The sequence below is a fragment of the Rhinolophus ferrumequinum genome, chromosome X (genome assembly GCF_004115265.2).
Source record: "Rhinolophus ferrumequinum isolate MPI-CBG mRhiFer1 chromosome X, mRhiFer1_v1.p, whole genome shotgun sequence".
NCBI lineage: Eukaryota > Metazoa > Chordata > Mammalia > Chiroptera > Rhinolophidae > Rhinolophus > Rhinolophus ferrumequinum.
In genome coordinates this window covers 102,616,235-102,625,469 of record NC_046284.1, presented here as the reverse complement: position 1 = coordinate 102,625,469, position 9,235 = coordinate 102,616,235, and positions in this window count along the sequence as shown.

Genomic DNA, 9,235 nt, shown 5'->3' with positions numbered 1-9,235 from the left:
TTATAAGAAGTTCTATGCATACCTATTGGTAAATGTATGTCTTGGGCTAAACATGTTATAAGACTTTTGAGGAAGAACATGTTTACAAAAATGGTGTACTGGTTAATATTTATATATGCATTATATATATAGGGAAATTATATGTGCATCTATAATCTCCCTCTAATGCACCTATATTTAGTTAGATATTCTGCTTTGAAATCTTATGATAAATGTCACTGTGAATTGATTTAGAGGCTGAGGAGTCTCCATAAGGCTAAAAATGTTTCTTGAAGATTAAAATGAGAGGCTATATCACTTAAGAAAACAATAGTCCCGGAAACGATGTGTGGATTTTTCTATATGCTTTTATAAATATTGTCTAATAATTGGTTTTAGGGAGGTTCTATTACTCTTCCTAGTTAAGAAAAAAATGTAGAAACTGAAAATAAGCCTTCTTTACTGTCACAAGTACTGTCTTCTTGACAAGACTTGTGACAAGACCAAAAAAAGAATCACATTTTTTTAGACATGAGTTATCATACCTGTAGCACCATTTATGGGGTGTGGAAAAAGTGATGGACTAATACAGAATTTTTTTTTTTAAGTTTGTGAAAGATTTCTTCCAAGAGACCAAGGTCATGCAAATGAAAGCCTAATTTATGGTTTATCACAGATGTTCCTATATCCATGGTAAGTATTGCTACTTCTTAATGATGTACAGTTATTTTCTATATTTTGAGCACCTGTGTAAAAGTTTGCAGTTATTACTATATTAGGTTGCACCCAGGGGAAATGCCAAAATCAGGAGTGGGTGAATGCAGTTGCTCAAAAAAAGTATTACAGGCATTTATTTGGAAAAGGAAAAAAACATTTAGATCAGTAAAAATAACAATAAAAAAATTAACCTGTAGAAGTTGACCCTAATGTCTTATCCCCCTTACCTAATTGCCATATATAATATCACTGAATCTCATACATTGACATACCCAAATTTTTTCTTGTAATTCATTTAAGAATTTGGCTAAATTAACAATATAGTCTCCTTCTGTGTTCTATCTCTCTAATATGTATCTTTAAAAAAAAAACAGGAAGACAAAACTAACCTTGACACTGGCAACACACACACATACACACACATACACACACACACACACACACACGTCGTGAGTGTTTTTTTTTTTTTTTTTTTAATTCCTCTGATGTTCTGAGCATCCCTGTTCCAGTGCTGGTGGGTTGTCACATAGATACAATCCCAGGTTTGTATTACGGCTATAGAATTTAACCTTTCTGTGATAATGTTAACATATTCAGGAGGTCAGCTCAGGGAAGGGTCACTGGGATAGCACATGGGTGAGTCTCCATGGTTAAGCATCTGAAAGTATAATCGTAAGTTGTCTAGAGCTAGATCTGTTAACAGACCTAGGAACAATCATCCTTGTACAATCTCATGCTAATCAAGCTTTTAAGACACTGTCTTCAAAGCAAACAGCAATTATTAATAGTGAACAAGAAGACCAGAATGTTCTTGTCGCCTTGTAGGAAAACCAAATAATAATCAGAAGTTTGTTTGCAAAATGTGGTATCATAAAATGTTAGTAGAAAGAATTTAATCTCAAGTGTCAGGACACATGTCTCCACCACTGAGATATAGCTGTCTCTGTCCTGGGCTTTTCTTCCTTACACAGAACTAGTAAGACAAAGACAAATTCTGATTACTGACATTTCCCTTTTGTGGATTCCCAGATGCCCCCTCACCCTCCTATTAAACAGAACAGCTTTGAATATGATCACATAGCTGATAAAAGTGAACTGGCCTCTTAAGATGCTTAACCATAGAGCTGGGAGAACTATGGGGTGGAGCTGGGCCCCTTGTTAACTCTCTAGTCTTGATTTCCTGTTGAACTGTGTGGTAACTTCCAGGGAAGGGATGCGAATAAAGGGGGAAGCCATGTTGGGCTCTGGACCTTTTTGCACAAGGGCGGCTGGATGGGAGACCTGCTGGTGAGTGTGCTCACACTCCTTGGTGGTTCTGTTTTTTTTTTTTTTCTTTTCCCAAATAAACCATTTCTTTTGGTGGATTATCTGGAGAATTATTTGGCCAGTTGACATAGCCATGTCTTATAGTCACTGCCTGGAATGTGGGGGTTAACAAAACTTCTCATCCATCCTTCTGTAAATATCTGCTTTGGGCAGTTGATCTCCTTAAGCATTTTGTTTACTTCCAGCCTCAGAAGATAACCTTAGTTTTAAACTTTTGAGTCACATGTTATTTTTGGTTAAATAAGCTGATTACACCATAGAGACTTATTGATTTGAGCTGCTGATGTTTAATAATTGAATTAAACATTATACACCTCATTTACCTCTTAAAATGCATGGGGGGAACGCACAGAGGAATGTTCCTAAGGCTCATTTTGAGATTCTGGCAGAGGAGAACAGCTGTTTACTCTGCTCAGTTCATCTGTTCTGGTCTTTTCTAGACCCCCTGTAAGACTGTGCTTAATGGAGTTGTTTATCTGCTAATCTAACCACATAGAAGTCCTGGAGGGAACAGCAGGATGGGATGAGGAACAGACAAGTGTTTTCCTTTAAGTTGAGCGCCCTTCAGCATGTCATATGGCCTATTTTACCCCTGAATTCCGCATTCGAAAAAAGAGTAGACATTAACACCTTCTTTGAAGGTAAATTATAAGAGCTCCTTGCTTGCTTCATTCATTCACTAATGCCAGACATTGTTCTAGCTAGGATCATACTGCAGGATCAGACAGACAATATTCTTGACTCATGCATCTTACTCTCTGGTAGAGGGTGACACAAAAGGCTAGTCCCCGAATCAGTGAGAACATTTCAGACAGTGATACATGCAATGACATGTGACAGAAAGTGACTACCTGAGGAGGTTAACTTATTTAGAGCGGCTATGGAAGGCTACTTGGAAGAGTTAACATAATGGCTGAACGTAGAATCAAGAGAAGGGAACAACCAGGAAAAGATGTGGCATTAGCAGCCATTCAGTCCACAGGACAGGCTAATACAAAGACCTTAAGGCAGAAATGTGCTTGGTGTGTTTGAGAAATAAAAGGAAGGTCACTGTGGCTGGGTCATTGTGAATACAGGTTAGAAGTAATACATAGAGGACATAGTACATACTAGGAAATAATTAAAGAGTAGGTAGTATCATTGAAAGCAGGTTGGAAATGAGATTGTAAAATTCTGGTTGTCTTAATGTTAAATGAAAATATGTATAGTAACTTTTTTTAAATTAAAGTTTATTGGGGTGACAATGGTTTCATTCCATTTTTTTTTTTTTTTTTTGGTCCGAAACACATTTGAGTTGTAGTTCATCACTGATGTCCAGGAAGGACTTCAATAGGTTGCACTGAAGAGTTTTATTCTCAAATCTCTAAGTATTTCATCAAATCAGCTATGAGAAAAACAAAACCAATCCCCCAAAACATAGATTCAGCTGATGGATTTGATATGTTAGATCAGAAACATGGGCTAATCAGGGTCCATCTGGTTCTTGGGGGGAAGGCCAGCAGAAGTCCAAAGATGGACATGTAATGCCCATAAACTTTGGCCAGAACTAATGCAATAGTCCCTCACATCTCACCTCATCATGATGTGCAAAGAAAGAGTTGGGAAGGAGAGATATGGACAAAGAGGCCTGGGAGAAGTACATTTAGTTCTGTATTGCTTTGTAACAAACCATCCCAGAAGCCAGTGATTTCAAACAATAACCATTTTATTATCTGTAGTGTGAATTCTATGGAATCAGCTGGGCAGTTCTTCTGCTGGTATCATTTAGGATCTCTCACATTACAGATGGGCATTTTTCTGTCTAGCTGGAGACACAGTAGAGAACAAGCTGGAGTACTAGGAAGGCTATGCCTCCCTCTTCGTGTAGTTCAGGGCCTCTGCTCTCCACTTGGCCCCTTTACAAGGTTTCTCCGTGTGGTTTCTCCAGCTGGATACTAGCCTTCTTACTTGGCAACTCGTTTCCCAGAAGTGCCAACATGAAGGCAGCCAGGCCGTCTAAAGGGTCAGCATGATTTTTACCACATTTTATTGGTTAAAGGGATTCAAGTCACATTCATTGTGATTGATTGTGGGAGGGAACCACACAAAGGCATGAATTCCAGAAGGCATGGTTCTCGGAAGCCATCTTTACAGACTGACTACCACAGAGTCAATGAGAAAGGCAGGATGTGTAGGACTGAAGCTTCTGCTTAATGCCCAGCACATGGTCCCACATCATGAAACCACCACATGGTTGGCCTCTGAAAGGCAGGGAATCCACAGCTGCCTTCAGTGTCTAAACAAAAGTGTGTAATCTTGAATGCTTATTACTGCCTCTAAATTTAAACATAGCAAAACATACGAGCAGAAAATCCTCTCTTCCCTCTCTCCCCACCTTGCTTGTAAAGGTTCTTTCTTATCTTAGTCAAAATTCACTCTGCTTACAGGAGAACAGGGAACTAGCTAAGGGAGGCTTTCTGTTGAGGTTTTGTATTACCAGTAATGAACTAATGCCAACCCTCCATCACCAAAGTCCCCAGGGATCACTCCCTAGATAAATAAAAGTTCTGAAACACGGAGTTCGGCTAAATGAAGTCCTCAGAAATGGGAAGGAACCATAGACATAGTTCTCTAGCCAAGAGGTCATACTAGCACTGTGAACAAGAATGCAAAAGTTGAGGATGTGTTAAATTCTCATTAGCATTTCTTTGATCAAGTGTGTATTTTCCTCCTTTTCACAACTTTTTTTTCCAATGCAAATATGTGCTTAAACATTAGCCACTGAGCTGCAACTGGGAAAGCATCCACAGAATGTTTAAATATGCAAATCAGCACCTTAGAGAGGAAAAGATGAACCATCCCTATTTGGCTCTTTTATACACAGCAGCAAGCAGTGGAAAGCACAATTAAATAGAGTTCTCCGATCTCTTCCATCAAGAAGTATGTATTATCAACTGAAGTATAAGTGGCTGTGTTGCCAGAAGTCTTAGCAAAATGCCACTTGTGCCCCAGATAGATTCCAAATGGAATACAATTGCAGTTAAATTGAGACACTGTTAAGGAAAGTGGCCCAAATCGGTGTTCATACAGACCAAATATAAAAGTTTTGTTTGAAATTGGGCTCAGGAATTTCATTCTGTGAATGATTTTAAAAGTAAATAGGGATTGCGAATATAGAAGGATGAAGATAGAAGCTTGTGGGAGTAATCCACTCATGGTATTTTATTCAAAGGAAACCACCCAATTCAAGAAAGAGTGACATTTACTAAAATTTTGAAATGATTTTTTCCCAAAAATATGAACAAATGCAAATGAATCTACAGATATTAATAAAACGACGTGCCAAGCGTTGGTGAGGTGATGAGAAGATGAGTATGCTTCTTTACTCTGGGTTAAAGATCGGCATAATGATTCCTTTGGAGTAAAAAGGTGGTATCAGTTCTCATCTACTTGGAACCTTTCTTTCTCTTCATTTTAAAGTCTGTTTAATAGTCTGTAGTCTGCTGAACATTCCCCTGAGAGTTTCTAGAGCACCTCACCACTCAAAGTACACATTTTAAGTTGGCACCCTCACACACAGAACCACCCTCCTTTCTTCTAATTTCGTTCTGCCTCCTAATTATACTTCTTCCTCCTCCCTCTCCTTTCTCTTTTTTTCTACATTTTAATGGAAACTAACATGATATAAAGAAAATGATGTAAGATTTATAATCAAGGAAACATAACTTTCAATCCTGGTTTCTCGACTTTTCTGTGGACTTTTGTCAAGTTAGTTTTAATCTATTTGAGCCTCAGCTTTATTCATCTGTAAAACAGACATAATACTTACCATGTAGTGTTTTGTAAATATTACATGTATATATGTTGATATGACACATAGAGGAATCTAGGTGGATTATGTAATGCTAGGTGCTGCAACAATTTAAAAGTATCCAGTGGCTTAACTCACTAGAATTCTATTGGTGTAGGTAGGTATTCCTGGTCAGCCAAGATATAATCCTAGGTATTGGGATTTTTCCATTTTGTAGCTCTTAGACAGGATATGAATATACAGGATCCCACTCCCACCTCACTGCCTATAGGGAAGTGACATATCACTTCCACTCATACGCCATGAAGTCAAAACTGGGCATTTCTCAACACCTGAAGTAAGTGGGCCAGAAAAGTATAGACCGTGGCTGGACAGCCCTCTCAGCTACAACTCAACATCATGGAAGTCCCAATTTATGATGGATGGCCATTTTTCACCATAATCAGTATCTCTGATCTGCACATATCCCTGCACACCCTTCTATGTACATTTAGAAAGTGCCTGCCTGCCTTTATGGACGGGACCTAAATTCCCATCCAGTCTTTGCATTTAGCTCAGTCTTAAATCACAAGGTAATGAATCATTCTCTTCATCTGATGTGGATGTGGCTTCTCGTGGTCCAGAGACCTATAGAATAAAATACAAATTTTATGCCCTGTCCTCACCTCCAGGATACAAGGATGGAGCAAAGATAGAAAAACACAATTAAAAAGAATATATTTGCAAAAGAGAAGAATGGGAAACTGAGAGGTTACTGGTTTATGGAAATTTGGAAGTCCTGACAGGCAAACATTGTAAAGATTCCAGCACTCCATCCTACAAATAAGTAAAGTCATCGATTAGACCCTGATATCCTTTCTGTGTAGAAATCCATTTTCCATTGTTCTTTATGTTTAGTGGCTCCACTGGATGTGGGAATTTTTCATATTTATTTCCCTGGATGAGCTCATGTAACATAGGCACTAGGAAGATAAGATGCCCTCCTTGAGGGCTGCACATCTTTTATTGCTGCCTTCATGCTTGTGACATACAGTGGCCTGCAGGTAGTTTTAAGTTTTGATTAATCAAAGTCTTTGACTCCTACATGAGTTGATGGTTTCTTGGCAGTACAATCCCTTCAACCAATTAATTGGCTTTTCATCGATTAGCTTTTAGTCAATTCCATTTGCTTGCAACCATGCTCAAAGTTCTTTCTCAGACAGAATTCTCACTCCTATCTCTTTATTTCCTTAGCCCCTTGGCACTCTCTCAATTTAATAATTATTGTTTTGAAACCATCTGAGAGAAAAAGCTTGGGTGGGAAAGAAACATTCATAATCTGATCTTTGCTGCAAGGTTAGGTCCCTCCGTTTTAATGAGAAATCAAAATAGACTTGTTTAAAACTTCCTCAGTTTTATCTTTTACTTTTTAGCTCTGTAAGAAATCTGCTTTTCCAGCCCTGTAGGGGTCCAAATTTCTTGAATCTTTCTATTTCCTTTTATTTCAGCTCTCAAACAAGACAGTTCTTGCATAAATTCAATGTGTATGCGTGTGTGTGTGTGTGAGTGTGTGTATGATACTTGTTAAACACAGCAAGTTATAATCAAACACACACTAACATTATGTTTTCCCACCCCTTCCCTTAAGCCACTGGCTTAGTAGAAACCTTATCTTCCTTCTGAGTAATCACAGGCAACACTTCACCAAATATTTTGCCACTGCCTTATGTGAGGTTCCATCTTTCCAGCTTCTGATATCAATTTCTGCACCACCCTCCAACTGCCTGCTAAGCCAACAACACATATTTAGGTAAACAGTAGCACCCAACTTTAAGGAACCAATTTCTGTAGTTGTAGAGTAATGTAAATCATGCTAGATGATGTAATAAACAAGCCTCCAATAACCCAATAGAAACTCTCTCTTTTAACAATCTAAGGCTAATGTCCCTGGTTATCCCACAACCTTTGACAGGGCAAGGGCTCCTTCCATACATGGCATCTAGCTGGCAGATGGGGAAAAAGTGTAGAAGCCCCTCCTGTTTTTTGAAGGCACTGACCTAGAAGTGCTCTATTCTATTACAGAATGCCTGCGGTGGTTTAGGTTCTACAGGATGCAGACTCTGAGATGGACATTAACAAGAAAGAATTTCATTAGGGGCTGTTTTTGGAATTAACATCTGTCTAGAGGAAGGGAAGAAAGTAGGATTGCACATAGGAAAAATTTAGGCTGTGCTTCCGTTCCATAGAAGACCTCAGCTGACACCCACTGGGAACTGGGAAGTTGAGATGGTGCTTTAAAGTTGTCCAATGTTATGACCAAGGTGCCAGTCATTTATACTTCTGTATAAACCAGTTATTGGATGCAGGCTGCCTCTGGATAGGGAGTGTGAGATTTCCAATCTTCCTTTAGGTAGCAATGTTATTTGAAACCAATTATATAATACTGTAATAGTTCATGACAAAAAAATACATTTCTTGAATTCAAGTGCATGGATGCATGTATAAGATAAAATCAGAGGTTCTTAAAGAGGTCCAAAATTGGGTTGGCCAAGCAGAGGTGAATTTTCATTGAGATTTGTGTTTTAACATCACTAGGAGCTTCCAATGAATACATGTTCCTTCAATAAGTGCTCTTCTAATTTTGATACGTAAATCTCACCCCCCAACCTTCAGCCTAATTTTGGCTTGTAGTGCTCAATATTTTGGGGGGAACTAGTCCAGGTAAACACAAACATAAGGATGAGAGGGAATCCCATGATAGTCTCTATGGCATGAGAGAACCTAGCCTTTTTCACTTAGGAGAAACCACTCAACCTGAGACCATAATCACTCCAGGACTATCTGACTCTGAGAGAAAAATAAAAATCCACTGCGCCTTTGGCTTAGTAACGCCTAAAATTCCAACCCTGGAGATTCAATTACTAAAATTCCAACACTGGAGATTCATTTGCTTAACCTAAAATCCCATGTTGATTTAAAACACAAATACCTTGGTTGAAGCAAGAGTGGCTTTTATCAGTTGTTAACACCTTGAATTAAATAAATCTATCAGATTGTTTTATGAAATACCTTACTAGATGAATGAGATGTACCTGAATGCCAACTATATTGATGGAAGGAATAGAAATACCACCAAGTTTGTGAATGGGGAGGATATATTAGCTATCTATTACAGTATAAAAATCACCCCAATATTTAGAGGCTTCAAACAACATTCATTTATTATCTTTCACTTTCTGTGCAATTTGGGAAGGGCTTAGCTGAGCCCAATATTTCAGGGTCTAACACAAAATTACAATGAAGTTGTTTTCTGGGTCTGTGGTCTCATCTGAAGGCTCAATTGAGAAAGAATCTGCTTCCAATCTCAATCACATGGTTGCTGGCAGGATTCAGTTCCTTACCAGATTGTTCTGAGTGCCTCAGTTCCTCGCTGGCTGTTGAACA